Source organism: Branchiostoma belcheri, unplaced genomic scaffold, assembly GCF_001625305.1.
Source record: "Branchiostoma belcheri isolate BF01 breed outbred unplaced genomic scaffold, Haploidv18h27 scaffold232, whole genome shotgun sequence".
NCBI classification, from domain to species: Eukaryota; Metazoa; Chordata; class Leptocardii; order Amphioxiformes; family Branchiostomatidae; genus Branchiostoma; species Branchiostoma belcheri.
In genome coordinates, this window is record NW_017803835.1 from 60,389 (window position 1) to 78,078 (window position 17,690).

Sequence of the window (17,690 nt, forward strand, 5' to 3'; positions counted from 1 at the left end):
TGGTTGTGGGTGGGCAAAACACACAGACAGATGCACCATACAAGGGCTGGCTGGGGTTCACTTGTTGTGGCTTCCTGTTTCTGAAGAAAGACAGGAATTTTTTCAGAGATGTTTGCTCAAGATATCAAAGGAGTTTGATCTGAGAAATGTCGGAGGAGTGGTAGGAAGATTGCTAAGGTGTGAGGTAAGAAAGTTCTGACTCACTAATTCCATTCCTGTAAGTTTTGAGGTTTTCATTTGTTGGTTGTTTCCTGTGGCATTGTGGCAAATTGCATGTGGTGTCACTCGTCATAATGGTTAGTTAGACTCAGAGTCACAATTTGCTTAGAGAAGCAGAGAGTTATATTATATATATTGCCTCCAACATCTAATAATGTCATGTTTCTGTCTTAGATGCAGCCACTTTAGTTAGTTCAGCACCGGCGCGCCTTGAAGTGGTATCTTGGCTTTGTATGTTATCTTATATGACGTTGAGATTTCTAAAAAAAAAAGGAACTAAAAACTGCATGTACATTCAGTCATACTTCTGCATGGCTCCTAGGATCTACATCCACCTGCATACAAAGTTGCGACCTTGACAATGAAGCCCAGACAGCCTCGGTGTAACATTCCTGCGGTAATGACCATCAGGGGGTAGGTCAACCGAATTGTCTCAGTGGACAAATCAGTTCCCCTCCCAGCCATGATTCACTTAGTGAGCAGAAAAGAAGGAGACTCTGGAACGATGTTAACCGTCTTTTCATCCGTGTTCGGAACCGGAAATTTGCAAAGAGGTGCCAGGTGCCCCCGTGGAGTCTTTTCTTTGTCTCGGCCACCTCGAGCTGGTGTCGATACCACGCGGGGTATTCAGAGAGAAGTCAAGTTTGGGGGGAGAAGTTTCTATACTGTGATACTTCAGTTGAAACAGCACAATAGAGTAGTCTCTACAAGACTAATTACGCTACAGCTATATATGAGAGAATATGTGCCAGGGGAGTTTGGCCGACTTGTAGGTTTGACTGGCCGCGCAGTTAGGAGGGAAAGAAACAACCTTCCATGGCCAGACTCCCCTAGCCAATTTTACTCTCACTCCTTTTTCCGAATGCTACGATCTGTATTCCTGTAGAAACTAAGAAAGGCCTGGTAGAGGCTTTAACAATATTAGATCTGGGAGAAGTCTAGACTGAGAGACAAGGAACCACAATGGGTGAAAACCAAATTACACAGTGGCCGGGGTACTAATTACTAAATGTCAAAGCAGACTTTGGGAAAAAAAATTGTTACGTTTTCCTAGATGCCTGTTTGCCTGCAGGGTACGTAGCCATGGTTGCCAGACTATTTCCAGGGCCTACAAAGGCTAGTAGCTCTAGGGCTAGCCTGGGTGCCAGGCTGTCTGCAGGGCCTACACAGGCCAGTTCCTCAGCTCCAGGACTAACATGCCCCCCAATGAAAGAGCAGCAGTGCATGCTACAGTTCTAGCATCCAGGGCAGCTAGGAAATTCCCCAGACTCCCACCATCTGCTTGGAGATTGATTGATTGTTCAGTTCAACCATTGGTTGGTGTGAAGTTAGAGTGGTTTTGACAATGTCAGACCCCAACAAGTTAGAGAGGTGACAAAGGCTAGTTCCCATGTCCTTGGAACGTCACTTCACATCAGCCTTGTCCGAGTTGACTGTCTTTGTGTCATGGAGTAAGGTTGGCATTCTGATGAGTCAGGCATTGTGTAGACAGCCTTGGAAAACCTTGTCCTTTTACTTTGCACTAAGACTTGGAAGTATTGTTATCTTTCCCAAGAAGGTTATGTTTTCGTCAGCATTTGTGTGTGTGTGTCTGTGTGTCAGGCTGTGTGTGCCTATAAGGCATGATAACTAGAAATAGCTTGGATGGATTGTCTTGATATTTGGTTGGTAGGTGGGTAAGTCTTGATTAGACCTCAAAATGATTTTTTAAAGTCCAATGGCAGCTTGTCTTTGGTTTGTTTGTAAATTTGTCTGTATGAGTATTTCTGTGTTGCCATGATTTGCAATGTACAAAATGCAGCATCACCATACAATTGTCAGTCTTCCAGCTTCTCTTATGTTACAATGTCTTTTGGAAAAGAAATTGTTATAATTAAAAGGTCTCATGCTAACCCCCATGCAGAGCCTCTGAAATCCCTGGCAGCACATTTACACAAGATGTACCCAAGGTTCTGCAGAATTTCACACAGAGCAGCTACCAAGTCTGCTGGCACTGGACTGACATGTGTCACATAACTGACATTGTGAAAACTGTCGTAATGATTGTGATCAAGCTCTTACTGTGTATCAAATACTAAGTAATACTTTAATACTTCTATAGAGTAATGCAAGAGTAGCAGGTGCATGTATTGTAGGTGAAGTGTTACTGTGTAATTACACCAAAGGGCTGTTATACAGTTAGTCAGCTTTACAGATACAGATTGTAACATTATGATCCCAAGAGACTGAATATTAGTTGAGGGCCTGCAAACCCTTTTTCGTAAGGCGTATACAGGCCATTTAGACTTCGTAATTCGTAGACAGCCTCCGGAGAAAACAACGTCATTCGTAATTGGACATTAGCCGCAAATCGTAAAGTCGTAATCAGCTCTGAGACTTTAACGTAATTCGTAATAGGCGGCTAAAATTTTGCGTAATTCGTAATCACTACCCCCCCTTGTAGGCCTTCTTAGTTGTTTTCTGAGTATTCCTTTGTGTGTCTGTATGTCTGTACATCTGCCCATTTAGAATATTTATCATATTAAATTTTTGTTTGTTTATTGTCATCTGCAAACTTTGCATTATAATAAGGAATACAAAAGCTCCAAGAACTAGCACCTAATTATTAAAGTGTTGGCTAGAGTCAGTAGGAGTAACATGTAGCCTCTACCAGGCTTCGGGAGGCGGCTGGAAAGAGTAAAATTCTAAAATTGACCACACACTGTACTCTCTAGTGGACCAACTCCCCTGGCATGTTATCTCTCTATTTGGCCAATTTCTGCTCTTTCCAGCCACTTCCAAAGACTGGTAGAGGCTATAGTAACATGTGGTCAAGCCAAATCCTACACACAGACACCTAACTGCTAGACAGCCCGACCCTCTAGTCTACCCATATTCTATTTGCCTTGGTCAGCACATGTTTGGGTAGGGTAGTGTCACCAGCATACTGCCAGCACTCACTACAGTCACTAGACGTGGTGGTATCGTACGTGTACGTGGCAAGTTTGCGCTGGATATAGGAGGTAAAACCAGAGGATTAACACTTCTAAGTGCCGGGTTAATTTTTACACCAATGGCAGTTGGACTATTGCAGGATGGGCAACAGTTTCCATGGTTGGTACAGACAGTTCTTAATATATAATGGCTTTGTTGTATACAGGATGGGAGCTTGTGCTATCTATTTGTAGGCAGGGCTGGAAATACAGTGAGTTACTAGATGGCACTGTGCCTATAGTATATGGCTATGCAGCTTTTGTGCGCCTAAGATTTGATCGGTGTGCCTCATTTATGTACTGTGGGTCCTAAGTTTTTCTGTTGTGTGACTTAAGTGTAAAACATATGCTTAACATTGAGTGTCAAAGAAATTATAAAACCTTTCTTAATTGTATCACTTGTTTGGAATCTTAAAATTAGCTATAGATTTTGAGTTCATTACGTGATATAATTTTTCAAATCTTGAAACAGTACTGACAGATATATAAGTGACATACTTTCGCCTGTGTTATGCCCCCTAATTATTTTCGTGAACCTAAATTCCCAGAAATATAAGGTACAACAGTGAACCTGTTCCCCAGAATAGATTTCGAGCCCTGGCATGTATATGGGCCATGTTGTTGAATGAGTCAGAAGTTGATGCTATATCGGTATAAGTTTATTATAGCTCTGCTTTTCTCCACCTAATCTGGATTTTTCAGATAAGGGAGTCTGATGAGGCCCAGTCTTGTGCCAAAAGTGCAGCTGCTACTATATATTGTCATATGGGCCTCACCAAGTTATTTCCTTGGTTCCAGCAACTTCTAGGTATCTTAATGTGAAATTCAAGCAAGAGGAAAACAGAAGGAAAGCTTGAATCTAACGTTACAATATTGTCTCCCTGGAACTTCGGGTACCAAAGTTCAGACATCCTCTTAGACTCTTTTCAACTTGATCTTTCTGTTCAGCATTCCTCTTTGTTTGTTTCTTTGTTCCTATTTGTTGTTTGTTTGTTTGGTTGTTTGTTTGGTTGGTTGGTTGGTTGTTTGGTTGGTTGGTTGGTTGGTTGGTTGGTTTTTCATTTCCAAGAACCTACAAATTCAACTGTTATGGTCTTATTTTGCCATTTTGATATTAGATCTGCTGGTACTGAGATATGCAAAAAATGGAGACAGAAACACATTACTGACTTGACATGACCAGAGAGCATTTAAACTCTAAAAAGTATCATGGGGTGCATAGATGCTAAATTGAACAATAGACAACAGTTTGTTTTCAATTATTCAATTAGCCTGCACATTTAGGTGGTCGTTATATCTTTTTAACGATCCGAAGGTGACAATCATTCGCGTTTTATGTGCTTCCGAAGCCACCATCTTTACAAACCTCAGACAAAGCCTCGCAATTGTTCCTCCCTCATTACAACATGTTACCACATACCTCACACATACCTACATCTCCTAAGCTGTTGCTATCTCTCAGCTTAGTGTATAATTACATGTATGCAGTTAAGTTGTGCCTCCATTACATGGATCCAACTATGTAGCCTCCATAGCAGGCTTATAGAACTGGGGGTTTGGTGGTCATCGGCTGTTTTCTGATTAGCCTCCGTAGCAGGCTTATAGAACTGGGGGTTTGGTGGTCTTCGGCTGTTTTCTGATTAGCCCATTTCTATAAACGGGGGTAATTCAACCAGGCCGGCTATGTTGTCTATATGCAATCAGAAAATAGCACATGAAAGACCCTGAAGACCCTGAAGACCCCCAGTTTTTGGCATGCTGTAGAGGCTAGGATCCAACCGCTGTCTGATTATATCTTTAGTCAGACTATATGGTACTGTCATTCACTTTATCAAGCTTATGTTCATGGTAGAAAAATTTCACGGTCTGAGAAAAATGGAGGTGTTCACAGAACTTTATTTTAAGTTTAACGGCGGCAGGTACAAGAAAAATAAAGTCTGAAATAAAATCATTTGGTAATGATAAATTTGTAGTAAAGAAGTGACCACAAAAACCATGAACATAAAGGTACTGCAAAAAAATCAGGAATTACAGTATCTCTCAGCTTTAGTCTCTACCAGACGCAGTTGCTAGAAAATAGTAGAAACTGGGCAAATTAACTAAATAATATTCCAGAGGAGTCAGCCAGCCAAGGGAGTACAATCTATAGCCTGGTATCCAGCCTTGTTAGCTTTAGTAGCGGACTAAAGCTAACAAGGCTGGATACCAGGCTATACAATCTACACATTGTACTGCTCTATCTGGCTAACCATCCAATCTATTTGCCCAGTTTCTACTACTTTTCCAGCAGCCTAAGAAGCCTGGTGGAGGCTAGCCTGTTTGACCTGGATTCTGGTGCAGAGGAATTTGCCAGGATTACTCACAGGGCTTGTTTGTGTCCACTTGACATGTCAGTGTGTGGATCATCTGTACTCTATCTAACAAGCGTGTGCAACGTTAAGCCGTGCTAACTACTACATTTGTATGTAAGGCAGTTGGATTTGACTTGGATACCACTTTGTAAGTTGAAGTTTGTTTCTAGTTTGCCGAATATTTTGAGCATTGGTTCAGTTTAGAGGCCGGGCTATTTTTGTTCTTATGGAGATTTAACTACTGGTTATCATTCTTTGATTTTAGGCAACAGTACTGTTCATGCATTGTGGTAGAGGATCTAAAAGGTAGAAAGTGCACTCCGCTCTTGAAAAAAGAACCTAGAAACTAGACTAGTGTAAAATGCATTTTTATATGTTTGTGTCCACTTCACATGTCAGTGTGTGGATCATCTGTACTCTACAAGCGTGTGCAATGTTAAGCCGTGCTAACTAGTAACGCTGGTGGATCAACTAACTTTTACAGTACTGGGATACAACTTTGTAAGTTGAAGTTCTTTTCTAGTTTGCTGAGTACATGTATTGAGCGTTGGCTAAAAGAGAGTTGAGGGGTTTATTTTTGTTCTTATGGAGATTTAACTACAGGTTAGCATGCATGCTGTGATTTTAGACAACACTGATCAGTTTATGCAAGGAGGTTCTTTTGAACCTCCTTGGTTTATGCATTGCATGTAGCAGAGGATCTAAAAGGTAGACTGTGCGCTCCACTCTAGACACAAGAACCTAGAACCTAGACTAGTGTTAACTGCACTTTTATGTGCTACCCTGTATACATACATATATGTAACTCAAAAGAGGTTCACATGTTGTTGTACAGTTCAGAATTCTGTAAGTTTCTGCATTTATAATAGGTTGTCAAAGTCTCACTTTCAGCATAGCCTGTTTTTAATACTTCTAATATTTCCTTGTAATTACTGACACATGGTTTCCATCACAAACTGGCCTGTAAGTCTTGATTGATGACAACAGATTGAAGCAATACCATCAAGATAAGATAAGAAAGCTTTCAAAAGTCACCAGTTCTTCCAGAAGTCCCTAAACAAGTTTTAATACTGACTTCAAACATACATGTAACTGTGTTAAAGTAAATGACTTGCTTGAAAAATTGTATGCTATAGAATGGAGAGAAAAAATGTTACCTGTATTCATTCTTTTTGAACATTTGCTAGATCTAGATGTGGTAGCTAACAGCTAGTAACACTGTTAGAAAATTTTAGCCTCTACCACAGTGCCAGGCTTCGGGAGGCGGCTGGAAAGAGCATCAAACTGTTCTCTCCAGCAGACCAACTCCCCCGGCATGCTTTCTCTCTCTATTTGGCCGATTTCTACTCTTTCCAGCCACCTCCCGAAGCCTGGTAGAGGCTAAAAAAATTTAGCCTATCTTGTAAAAAGAGTCTTTCTTTCTGAGATTTTTAATGCCTTTTCCATCTCTCTACCCCTTCAATTAGCCCAGCCCACTCTGAGTAATTGATGATTGTTTAGGTCCCCCCTAGGGAGATGTTAGTGGAGTGTGCAATACTGGTTAATTAATGGGGCTGGCTGGTGGTCGTTAATCACAGAATAACGACCTGTTGTGTTGTGTAGTCTGGCAAGGTGGAGTTTCTGGCACTGTGTTTACTGTGTAAGTGTCTAATGAAGTCTGACACAAGTCTATATAATTCTATAATCTCCAAGCAGGTCTTTTGGTGGCTGCAAAGACTGCACCGTATCAAATTAGCCAGGTAGTATATACATTTCCAAGGCAGTTGCCATTGACCAAAGGCAACTATCTACTAGCCAATTTGATACTGTCTTTAATTTGTACCCAAAGATCTGCTTGGAGATTACGATCTATCCCATGCCCGTAGCCAGGGGGGTTCGGGGGGTTCGGAGAACCCCCACAAGGCTCAAAGGTCCACCCTTTTGGTCCACTTTTTATGTAAAGGTCCACTTTTTGGTCCACATTTTATGTAAAGGTCCACTTTTTGGTCCACATTTTATGTAAAGGTCCAAGTTTTTTCTTGAAAAGATGGACTGGAATCGTAGAAAAACTGCTCTCTTCGTCATTGAATAAAAATTTATCTCTGATTTTCTCTTGGAAATCCTCTCAAAAATGCACGAAATGCCATTTTAGAAGGTTCATTTTTCAAAATTTTCCGGGGGAGCAAGCCCCCGGACCCCCCTAGGAACCTCGCGCCTTCGGCGCTCGAGGTCCACTCAAGCAGTGGGACAAACTCCCCCATTCAAAATCCTGGCTACGGGCATGTATCCCTAAACAAGAACATTTTCTTCGGAAAATTATTTTGGATCAGGGCAATGAAACTGACGCAATTAATTTGTTGGTTCTAGAATTTTAAGAAAATGCTTATAGCTCTCGGTTACAACATAGAACTAATATAGCATCAGCTGCCACTCCTAAGCTTGTTATCAAGACCAACCAGACTTGCCCTAAGCCCTGATTTGAGCCAGATCCACTTAATCCAGGAAAGGCAAGTGACCTTCATGTCACTGATGATACAGATATAGTATCCTAGCCTCTACCAGGCTTCGGGAGGCATCTGGAAAGAGTAGAAATCGGCCAAATAGAGAGATAACATGCCGGGGGAGTTAGTCCGCTGGAGAGTACATTTACACCCAGGTGCAGCAAAATGTACTTTCTAGCAGACCAACTCCCCCGGCATGTTATCTCTCTCTATTTGGCCAATTTCTACTCTTTCCAGCCGCCTCCCGAAGCCTGGTAGAGGCTAATAGCACGGGTCAGTGACCGGTTATAGCTTGGCAGAGCTGCTGCAAGAATGTGGGACAGCTAAGGGTGTGCATGGGGTCTCTGGGTAACCTGGATCAAAATATTCCTCAGGCATTATACAAAATTCATATTGAGGTAGAACAGTTACTTGTAGACTACATAGTATTGAATAGGCTGATTACACTATTTATACTATACTATATTATGTATATAGACTTATGATTTAGTCAGATCTATTCTTAGTAATATAATGTAAAACCACTTCTCAGTCTAATATGTAAGATGCATTGGTATTAGTTATGCTAAATTGCATTCTTAATTGCATTTATACATCCAGGAGATTCATAGTAAACAAGCATACCTAAAAGACTTGCAGCCCCCCATGCAGACCCCCAGGAATGGTACATTGTAGGTATCCCCCCTGGAGTGCCCCAGCCATGTATCAGTGTCAGCTTTAGCCCAGAGGCAGTTTTCTGCATCAGTATTCAGCACATACATCAGCTGGTGTATATCAACAATAACTACACTTGACTGTAACCATGGTGTGAAAGTGTTTTATAGTCTTGTTTATTCCTTTTTGGAGAGACTAAGTAACAAAAGCTGGTATGTCAGTGTATATAATTTTCTATAGCAATTACACATAACATCGACTGTTATTAACCACAGAATACTTTGTCCATTTAGGTTATTTAACGTTAGGAGCCAAAATAAAAGTCTGAACTTTCTTCTGAACTAGTACATCAGATAAGACTTCAGATGCATTTTTTATTTGTTATAACAAAATAGTCTTTATTAATTACATTGTCTGCCATTGTTAGCCACAGATACCTTTGAACAAGGCTTTTTTTCTAAATAAGTAACTTTAGGAGCGAAAATAAAAGTCTGAACTTTTGTCTGAACTAGTACAATGTACATCAGATAAGGCTCCAGATGCATTTGCTGATTTGTTATATTTGGGCCATGCAATCTTAATTTCAGGTGTGACATCAGTTAGTGCATAGCTTTTTTTGTCTCTTCACCCATTGTACGTTTGTAATACATGTATGTAAATATGAATGTGAATGAAATAAGAATAGCCTCTTATGAGTCTAATTGTGGATCTAAATAAAACTAAAACTCATTTCAAATATGGGGTAGCAATTTTGATAACTATGAATTTCCATAAGCCTAGTGAAGAGTGATATAATATAGTCTGGTGCCTCTTAATACATTTGCTTTGCGTGAACAAAGCACCAAAACACCATGTAGAAATCAATTACTCCAACAGGTTTACAAAAGCACAGACTGTGAAGAGTTCAGAATAACACTGGGGTTATCTTTGTTTTGGTTTGTGCTGTAACCAGGACAATGTGGCATGTAGATGTCCTTTTAAGGCCATGCCTATAAATTTCCTTGTTCTCTGGATCACTCGAAAGTTTTAGAGTCAAGCAGAGGTCATCATGAAAAACAGAAGGCTAGAATTTAGGGAAAGGATAGTCTATTCATTCATTCCCTGAAACTTTGTTTACTGAAAGAAGTACTGACAAAATTTCCCTGTATAGTCTGTTCTAGTGTCAAGATTCCAGTTTAGCAGTTATCTTTCTGACTCTAAAAACCAGTGTCATTTCAATGGGTGAGGCCTTTAATACTGTAATTCCTGATTTTTTTTGTGGTACTTTTATGTCCGTAACTTATTACTGCTAAAACAAATAATTCGCCAATTTCCTTTTTTTTTTGCCTGCAGGCACTGTGAACACATAGTTCCATGAACTATATGTCCATTTTTCTCAGATCGAGAACTTTTTTTTGCCACCACGACCATATTTGAATTACTGTATCTTTGTTTGGGACGCTACTGTCACACAGGAACAATACAGTGCTGACACTAGGGTTACCAAGTGACAACAGGTAGGTCCTTAACATAACAAGAGTTCCGAGATCTCATACCTCCATGAAATATGGGCTTGATATGTAAATGTAAATTTCTTCTTTAATTACGCAAATGACCTCTGCATTAACATAATATATGCATCGGGATGTTAACTTTTGATTAACTTAAAGATGTCCCAAGTATGGCATTCCCATCATTCACCATTGAGAAATCATAGATTTTTTGCATTAATTATGCAAATTAGTTCATCATTTGCATAATTAGTATCTGTTGATGTTCCATCTGCCATAGGTTACATACATTACATGTATGAAAGTTCTATAATGTAAAACACTGTAATTATAGAATTTCCTCCTTAATTATGCCAATTAAGTCCTCATTTGCATAATTTGCATTTAATCATGTACAACTCTCTGTCAGATACCTACACACTAAAAATGATGAAAATACGTTGTTCCAATCTGGAGTTATTGGCTTTTAAAGTTTTTACCAGAAACTAACCTGCAGTTCCAGAATAAGCTGCTAGGGGGACCAAACTTACGCCACTCATTCATGACAGGATAAGCTATCTGTCACCAAAAATTCAAGACCATAGCTTGTTCAGGACAAAAGATACCAAAACCAGAAGTTCTGCTGCAGTACCAAGGTCAGCCACCAGGAGGCCCATACTTGACCTTGACCTTTGTCTTTCCAAGACTTACCAGCATACCAAATATCATGGTAATCCCTAAAGGCGTTCTGAAGTTATGCTGACTACAAAGTTGCGGAAACACAGACAGACACACACACAGACACACATATAGACAGACGCCGCCAAAAACAATACCTCCATTTTTCATGGAGGTAACAATGTTGACCCAGGGAAAAGTCCCTATCTACAGATTTGGGGTCAGGGTTTGACATAGTTTCTCTCCAGCCTAGATCTGTCTTACTTGTGCTGATAGAGGAATTGAGACAAGAGGATTTAGTTTTCCAGGTTTGTGTCCATATTTGACATCAGTGCAGATAACCAGGGATAGACCATCAAGGGGTTGTTTGCTTTTTTAACCCAATTAGATTAGGCTTGGTTGTCTGATTTTTACCTCCATGAAAAATGGAGGTATTGTTTTTGGCGTGTCTGTCTGTATGTATGTCTGTGTGTGTGTCTGTCTGTCTGTGTGTGTGTCTGTCTGTGTTTCCGCAACTTTGTAGTCAGCATAACTTCAGAACGCCTTTATGGATTGTGATGATATTTGGTATAATGTGAAGTCTTGGAAAGACGAAGGTCAAGGTCAAGTATGGGCCTCCTGGTGGATGGCCTTGGTACTGCAGCAGAACTTCCGGTTTTTGTATCTTTTGTCCTGAACAAGCTATGGTCTTGACTTTTTGGTGACAGATAGCTTATTCTGTCAGGAATAAGTGGCGTAAGTTTGGTCCACCTAGCAGCTTGTTCTGGAACTGCAGGTTAGTTTCTGGTAAAAACTTTCAAAGCCAATAAGTCCAGATTGGAACAACGTATTTTCATCATTTTTGGTGTGTAGGTACCTGAGAGACAGTTGTACATGATTAAATGCAAATTATGCAAATGAGGACTTTGTTTGCATAATTAATGAGGAAATTCTATAATTACAGTGTTTTACATTATGCTACTTTCATACATGTAATGTATGTAAGCTATGGCAGGCGGAGCATCAACAGATACTAATTATGCAAATAATGACCTAATTTGCATAATTAATGCAAAAATTCTATGATTTCTTAATGGTGAATGATGGGAATGTCATACTTGGGACATCTGTAAGTTAATCAAAAGTTAACATACATCACGATGTATATATTATGTTAATGCAGAGGTCATTTGCATAATCAAAGAAGAAATTTACATTTACATATCAAGCCCATATTTCATGGAGGTATGAAATCTCGAAATTCTTGTTTTAAGCAAGAGCTCACAAGAAAAAGCTTTTATTTATTCTTGATGGACTGGGTCTGAGGGCATTCTCCCCCGGGAAATTTTTTTATCTTTAAACCTTCAATGACGCATTTTCCTGCACTTTGAAAGGCAAAATTAGGCGTAACAAAGAATTCTTCATTAACGCTTAATGCTGAATTTAGGATGACAAATAATGCTCTACGAAGAATTAAAACGACCCATAACGCTTCACAAGGAATATACCGATAATGCTTAACATTGAATTAGAGCAGGCCGGCAACGATTAACGGTAAATTAAAATAGCCCATAACGGTTAACAAAAAGGGCATGCAGGCCCTCTAATCTTAATGACTAAAGAAGTGGACTAACATTAAGCGAAGGCCAGGTGACTTCGAACTTTCCAGCAACAGAAGATTGTATTTACCTGTAAGCTTAGTTCAGAGTCATTGAGAATCATCCCTTGGGTAAACAGAGCCCACTCAAGGTGGTAATCCCCCCTACTGCCTTTCTGTTACTCTCCAAGCAGAGGGTTAAAAACCTTGGCTTATTTTTAACGTGTTTCTTAAGGCTTTTATATTGTTCCTTTTATACTGATATCTATTTTTGGAGGTGGCAATAGCCTTCGTAGCAGGCTTATACAACTGGGGGTTTGGTGGTCTTCGGCTATTTTCTGATTAGCCCAGTTCTAAAACGGGGGTAATTCAACCAGGCCGGCTATGTTGTCTATATGCAATCAGAAAACAGCACATAAAAGCTCCCAAAGACCCCCCAAACCCCCAGTTTTTGGCATGCCCTGGAGGCTAAGGTGGCAAATGGTGTATGCATGTTACTGCCTGGCCAATTTGATACTGTCTTTTCCGCCACCCAAAGATCTGCTTGGAGATGATAATACCTTTCACTCGCTTGTAGACTGTAGCAACACATGGAGCGATTCAGACAAAGGTTAGGCCTGGAGGAGGACGCTAGTCTTTTGTTCGCGGACCAGAATAGCAATAGAGGATTTGAGGAAGCGCATTAAGGGATTGAGTAAGGATGTCATAGGGGACAAGTAGCTGCTTCAGTGTGTGTTACAGTGTGTAGGGTCAGTACTCGGTCTGTTCCTTTTGACGGAATAGGGACTAAATCACTTATAATACAGTGAATTGTAAGAGAAGGTTTGTAATATTAGACCCATGAGACCGTTTTGACAATTGCTGTTTACTCTGTTAGATGTTAGTGTGATGCTGTTCTCTCAGTTTGCCATGGGACCTTTCAGAATTCAGTTTATATTTTGTATAATTTTGATTACCAGTATACATTGACATTGTGTATTTCTGTTTGAATTCATGTATTGAGATTTTAATTTTCTTTTTCAGTACTCAAAATTAGTTGAAATTAAAAGCTGATGTCCTTGGTACATTTTGCAGTCTTAATTTTCCTTTCCTGCTGTCTCCAAGATTGGTTTGAACTTCAGCTTTTTTATCAAACAGTCACTGTATATATTGATTTCTTCTCTCCTCCATTGCAGTCTACAAGATTGGTTAGAACCTCAGCTGAAACAGTCGCTGTTTTTTTTTATTTACTTGACTTAAACTTTTATTTCTTCTCTCCTCTCTGCAGTCTCCAAGATTGGTTCGAACCTAAGCTTTGTGGTAAATCTGTGGATATTTTAACTGCTTAACCTTTTCTTATTTTGTTTTCTTCTCTCCCTCCTGCAGTCTCCAAGATTGGTTCGAACCTGAGCTGTGCGAGGTCCGCCCTCCTCCCCGGGGGGAGGGCTGGGCTCTACCGAGTCGCATGGATGAGACACAAACACGGGAAACCTGACGACGAGCTGAGGTAAGTACTTACTAACTAACTAACATCATACCGGTAGTACAGGGGGGAGGGGGGGGGCTCTACCGAGTCGCATGGATGAGACGGCAGCACGGGAAACCTGATGATGAGCTTAGGTAAGCATTAAAAATAAGATATGTATAGGATAATTTGATTCAGAAAAATTGCTTACTGATTTACTGGTATGGCTTACTCTGTATCCTGGATGCCAGACAAAAGCTCTTAATTCAGCAGAAGAAACATATAAATCCAGAGTGGTCAGGGAGTCTAACTACGGTGCTTTGGTAAAATTTCCTTTGGGGCATGTTAGCCCTGGAGAAGCTGGCTTCTGTATCTGTATCTATCTATATCTGTTTAGACCTTTGGCGTAACACACCTGCTTCACAGGCAAACAGCATGTGCAGGCCTTGGAAACAGTCTGGCATCCAGGCTAACAACTGTGATGAAATATCCAGGACCACATGTATCTGTGAGTACATGTTAGATATACAAATCTGGGTTAAACCGGACGATAAACCGGATAGTAAGTGTGAGTTACTTTTAAATCTCTATTTTGGCTGTAGAGGTCATAATCTAGGGGCTCTATTAACAGGTTTTTCCCCTTGTTAAAGGATCTCCCCTCAGCCACCAAGCTCAGCCCTGCACAAATGAACTGTATTTAGTTACACTCAAGCTTTCAATAGGTTCACAGGTACATGTGCTTAAGGTACCCACTCCATCAAATCTACATGTATAGGCGCTTTTCAGATGTACTGACGTCTAAAAAGATTTTCAGGTTTTGAAAAAATAAATCCTTTTAAAGAAAGGAACTTTTTAGGTTGTCAAATATTTAGAAGAAATCCAATGGCTTAAATAACTTAATTCCATTGAATCTCTTTCTCTCTTCTCTTGTGGCACTACTTCAACTTGTAACAGCTAAAGCACTGTTCAAAAATTACAAGAACACTTGTTTTCAAATAGAGTTTTTTGCTCAAAACGTTTTTTTGGGCCTCTTGAAACTTGAAAACTGTGTAGGAAGGACTGTTGACTTCTGTAGAGGTGAAATCAGTGGCTTCAGCAATCACCGAGGCATCAAATGGGGGCCCGCAAGCCCTTTTCTGTAGAGCGTAATCGGCTGTTTTAATTCTACGTAGAGCGTAGACGGACCGCCCTAATTCAACGTAGAGCGTAATTGGCACATTTTGCGGAGAGCGTATTCAATTCTCCATTTTAATTCTACGTAATGCATTGTAGCCACTCGGAATTTATCGTAAAGCTTAATCGAGAAGTTTCCGAGTGCAGCGTAGAGCGTTGTCGGGACCCCCCCATGCAGGCCCCCATCAATGGCTTCTGCGATCACCGAGGCGTCAAATGAGGATGGAATTACGCTTCAGGATCGCCTTTCGCGGCGAAGAGTTGGTCCGAACAGAGCAACAACAAACGTAGTTGGAGATACAAACACATCTGTAGTGAGTAGGGACTACTCTCTCTCTGTAGTAGAAATGCTTTGGAAGTATGGGAGGAAGACAAGGGTCAGAGAAGTGCAGAGATGACTTTTTAGCAAGGTCAGTGTTATTATGTAGTTGTGAGTACCTTACACGTTTCTGTTTTTGGTTTCCCTTTAACTTGGTTTGTTGTTTTTAAATTTGGAACATCGACCAATAGTGAGTAGAGACTACTCTCTGTAGTAGAAATGCTTTGGAAGTATGGGAGGAAGACATTAGGTTCAGAGAAGTGCAGAGATGACTTCTTAGGCCGACTTTAGACTGACGACGGTATACGATCGCACAACAATCGTTGTGGGCGACGGCTGGCTTTAGACACATGACCAGAAAGTGTGGCGGACACCCGCAGCGCAGGATGGCACGCCGCGCGCCAATTCAAAATGGCGAGAGAACCCCTTTTTTCGGCATGCTGCAGCAGATTGTTTTTATTCTGCTTTTAACTCGTTGTCCTGTGGATGAGACGCCAAGTTTGTGCCCAGCAATGAAGGGGCCTTGAGGCACATGCACCGAACGGGGCAATACTCCAGGTTTGAACCCGGCGTTCGGTGCTGCCGTCGGCCTGGCTACATTGGCCGGGAAATGTGGATCAGCGGATCGGTTCGTACCGGAGAAGTAGCGATTGGTGGCAGGGGATTGTACTAGACACGTATGACGATATAAAGTCTTTGGTTTGACGACATTTGATGATACGGGCGATGTTCTTGGACATGAAAAAACGCTTGCAGGCTTATTTGCATAAGGCAAATGACCTCCCACTTCCTTCGCCGGCGACGGTTCACTTTAGACGGTGGGAAATCCTCCTTGGACCCCCCGCTGAAGGATCGCACGATAGGGTCCGAGGTGGTAGTGACGACGATTCGAGGATTACCGTCGTGCGACTATTTTGATCGTCTTTAGACGGTTGTAGAATACCGTCGCCGGCAACATCTTGACGATAAACATTCGTACGACTATCGAACCGTCGTCAGTCTAAAGTGCCCCTAAGTGAGGTGAGCATTTTATAGTACATGTAGATGAAGTATCATGTGCATTGAAGTGTATGACGAGTACCTTACACGTTTCTGTTATTGGTTTCCCTTTAATTGGGTTTGTTGTTTTTAAATTTGGAACATCGAGTCGGACCAATACGTATTGTACCAACCGCTTTTTAGATAACTTGTATATGGCCTTTATTTGGATCCTACACAGTTAGTTCAGTGCAAAATTTGATACTAGAAATTGGAATATGAAGTTACTAATGTGATAAGAATTAGAGCTTTTGAAGGAGTCTATTTCAGACTTTTTTCATCTTTGGTCAAGAAACTGAGGGCTTCTGTTAGAAGAGGATAACATTTAACATTTAACATTTAGGAAACAGAAATCTCATGAGGGTGCAGAGGAGTATTTGAGCTGCCCGGTATAGCTTAACATAGGTGCAAACAGTGTCGTACCATAGTGCTACCAGATAGCAAACATTGCACAGGGATCTCAATACACAGAGAAAATGTGTAAAGAACAAGCTACAAGATCAACAATACTAAAATCATGTCATAATGATAGATTTTTGTCTAACATCTTTTCAATTTCTTTAGCCTGTATCTGCAAAAACTTGGGACTGCTTTTGAATTATAGGATTTCATTCAGGAATTAGGTTTCTCTTATACCCCTAACATACCCTCTGTGCCATATGGCAAATAAGACAACATAGCCCACACTTTGGTGCTAAACTGGTGCCCTGATCAAATATTGACTCCAGGAATTCTAGAAGTGGAACAGAACCTACAAAGTGCTTGTTTCCCTACCAACAACAACATTAAACATTAGTCAAACGCTAACATGCATGTCAGCTGCAGTTCTGATTACACACGATAGGGGTCCTCGTTTGATCTTCATCCGTGTAGCCTAACGGATTGCAATTGATCAACATGTAAGGTACATGTAAGAGTACAAATCCTCCTATAGGAACGTGCTGTGGAAAATCTCACAATCTGCTTTCAATCTCATTCCCTTGTGGTTGACATAAGCTAGGTTCTGATGTGGTTGTTATGTAGTCTTATTTTAGTGGAATTCTTAGCCTCCATAGCAGGCTTATAGAACTGGGGGTTTGGTGGGTCTTTTGCTGTTTTCTGATTAGCCCAGTTCTAGAAAAACAGGGTAACTCAACCAGGCCGGCTATGTTGTCTATATGCAATCAGAAAATAGCACATAAAAGCTCCCAAAGACCCTGAAGACCCCCCAGACCCCCAGTTTTTTGGCATGCTATGGAGGCTACAGAATTCTGTCTTTTTGGGGTCTGGAAGCCTGTTTAGTCCATTTCACACCTTGCTGCAGTCCTCACACCCAGA

The 17,690-nt window shown here is 40.8% G+C and overlaps 1 long non-coding RNA gene across 1 annotated transcript in view; it reads left to right on the forward strand.

Moving 5' to 3' along the window:
• LOC109470782 overlaps nucleotides 1-13,686 on the forward strand; it is a 28,698-nt gene extending 15,012 nt beyond the window's left edge. Inside the window, exon 3 of the long non-coding RNA XR_002140274.1 lies at nucleotides 13,667-13,686. This is a non-coding gene — a long non-coding RNA (uncharacterized LOC109470782). The remainder of the gene's footprint in view (nucleotides 1-13,666) is intronic.
• Nucleotides 13,687-17,690: the final 4,004 nt, after the last annotated feature.